Consider the following 3,291-nt stretch of genomic DNA (forward strand, 5'->3'; position numbering starts at 1 on the left):
AAGAACGTTAAAGCGCTCCAAATACCTGGGGGTGATGCTGACAAAGAACTTAAATATGTTGTCATTGCACAGTCGTTGCTTTCAGGACTAGAGCACAGATGGAAGTCTTAAAATAGCTAATGCCTAAAGAGGGCGACCCTAATATTAACAAGAAGCGTGTGCTGGCGGAAGTTGTTCACTCCACAATATTATACGGAGCTCCTATGTGGCAGCCTCTTGTTAAAGCAAGGAAACATCATATGACTGGGCTGGGGAGCACTTAAAGAAAGGTGACCCTTTACATGATTGGGGCCTATAGGACAGTGTCAATAGAGGCGGCACTATGGTCCGGAACGATGTTTTGGTCTGGGTACCTACTTCATGCGGACTGGAATTTTTTATTAGTCATGAACTCTTTTCACAAATAAATAATGTTTCAGAAATTTAAATGCACAAGAACTATAAAACACATTCATCAAAATGTGTAGGTAAATCCCCCATTGAATCCGAAAAAGGCCATAAATTGCAAATTGCAATAGGTTTCGATGATGCAAATTGTTATTAACAAAAAACAAAAAAAGTGGGTTAAATTTTTTGGCGATTGCTCAAAAACTATAATCTACAGCAGCAATAGGAAAGAACATTTTAAGCGAGAAGGAAATTTCCGATAAAAACGGGACTCTGTCTCCAATATTTTAATTTAATGTTGAAGATAGACTTCCCCGTGGGCGTTATGACATAGGTAAACCGCTTAAACCGACCAATATACATAAAATATTTCTTATATACTAATTAATTTAGAGAGGAGATGGAGATAGCCTTAAATAAAATGGAAGCGGTATTGACAAGACAATATTATATGAAAATAAGTAAATGTAAAACAAAAATATTGATATGTAAGGGAGGAAAAAGTAGGGAAAGGGCCAACATAAAGACAAGAGACGAAAAATTAAAAGAAGTGGTATGTAGGAGTCAGATAACTCAGGATGGAAGGAGCAGTAGAGACATAAAACAGAGTTACCAGCAGGATTGAGTCGCCTTCAATAAAAAGAAGTCACTTGTATGCTAACGAACGGTTAATTTAGAAAAGGATTGTTAAAGGTGCATGTCTGGAGCGCAGCCCTGTACTGGTGCGAAACATGGACGGTGGACGCGGCAAAAAAGAAAAGTTTAGAAGCTTTTGAAATATGGTGTTACAGGCAAATTATGAGGATACCGTGAATAGAGAAGGTTAAAAATGAATAGGTATTAGAAAGAATAGGAGAACAGAAGACTCTATTGAAGTTAATAAGAAGTAGGTGAGATAGGTTGGTAGGACACCTTCTCATGCATGAAGGTCTAGTCAGAGACATATTAGAAGCAGAAACAGGAGTTAGGAGGGGTAGATTACTGTTCACAACTAGTTAAGGATGTTGGAAGTTCTAGTTTTAGGGAACTGAGAAGATTAGTTCAGGAAAGTGTGGAGGTGCGTGTCAAATCAATCTTAGGACTGACGACCGTATGGTGGGTGGAAATTTGGTTCAGCTAAAAATCAAGGATAGTCCAATTTACTTCTGCTTTAAACACTTCATTGTGCATTGTTTCTGTTCGTATTTCTGAGAATTCTTATTCTTTGACGAATAATACCGTAGATAGAAAAGGTTAGAAACTAGGAGATATTAGAAAGAGTAAGAGAACAGAGGAAATCAATAAGAAATAGGCAACATATGTTGGTAGGACACCTTCTCAGGCATGAAGGGGTAGAAACAAGAGTTAAAAGGGATAAAAATTGGCCTACATTAGATTACTGTTCCCAAAACCTCGATGATAAGGATAATGACGGAGATGATTATAATGACGATTGGTCTTTATCAGAAAATTCTTGAAAATGCTGAGCATGTGGGTTAGCAGAAAATTCAAGATCAACAATTCTTCAGAGCGACTAGAAGAGAAGTATGGATCTGGCAATGTTTACATAAGCCTAAACCAAGTTGCCTTTATACTATTTTTATTTTACAATATGTCACGCCATCGAAAATGTGATCTAATCAGAGATACATTTTCAAAACGAGGGTTGTTCCTATCATGTTCTGGCTAGTGAAAATGTAATTCGCATAATACATCATCAACTGGCTGACTTGTGTAGTAGGTTCCTTGGTTAGCTGGGATTAATTTCTCTCACGAACAACGGTCTCATCGACAGCGACGGAGGCGTCGCGTCTCTGCAACCGAAGTTTAAGCAATCGATGAAAGCTAGAATGCAATCAAATTCGTATCAGGCGACCAGAGAGGTATAAAGTTCTGAACTTTAATACGACTCTCATCGTATATAGTCACCTACCCTCCTGTCGTTCCCTCTTCTTACAATATAAGAAAAAGTGCAAGTCGCGCGCTGCATTTTGCATACCAACGTACTCCAAGAACTCGTACGATCGGAAAAATAGGTGAAAATTGTGAAATCCTATCAGTGAATTTTAAAACGAATTCGGTTTCGAGTTATTATGTAACTACAACATACCTTCCGTCTATTGAAAAACAATCCAAATACGGTTTTCTTGCTTAACGTAAAGCCTTCAATACTGATAGGGTTTTTACTCCCCTACAACTATCGACCTATACCACGGACGGCGACCACATCAGAATGAGATTCAGTAAAGTGCTTATCCCAATATCATTGCTGTTACTCAGACTTACACCCAAAATTGCAAGGTACATATGTATAAGCTCTAATGTTCCTTTAGATTTTACCAGTGTTTTTGTTGCCTAAGGCGAAATAAAAATGTTATTCTCTGGTAAACACAATAACCGAAATTCCCTAATCAAAATAAATAATAATTCTGTTAAAAATGATAAGTAATTAAGTCCTTAAGATTTACTTTACAAGGGGTTAAATAGGACACCAAACTTTGAAAAGCAGTCAGTTCTCGTTCCAATAGAATAGAATACCATGCTATTGTCTTGTGTAAGGGGTTATTCTAGACATTTTGCAAGGTTTGTTGTACATTTTCCCCGCCAACATACTAAAATTGACTACAAAATAAAAAAGTGTACTGCAAATTAATAATTGAGCTTTTACAAGTGTTTCCTGCCTTTCATTTCAGGAAGTATTATTTACGTTTTCCTATTTTTTTTTTTAATAACAGGGTGGTCTTATTGATGATGAAATTCGAAAGAGTTTGAATTGATTTTCCTAGGAAACTTAAAATTAGGCAAGAACAAAGTTATTTTTTGCAATCACAATTTTGTGTTTTAAAAAAGTATCAAATTGGTTTAAACAATACTTTTATCAAAATTGGTGTTACAATATTTTTTTAATTATTATACAGTTATCTG

Source organism: Agrilus planipennis, unplaced genomic scaffold (genome assembly GCF_000699045.2).
Source record: "Agrilus planipennis isolate EAB-ADULT unplaced genomic scaffold, Apla_2.0 scaffold298, whole genome shotgun sequence".
NCBI lineage: Eukaryota > Metazoa > Arthropoda > Insecta > Coleoptera > Buprestidae > Agrilus > Agrilus planipennis.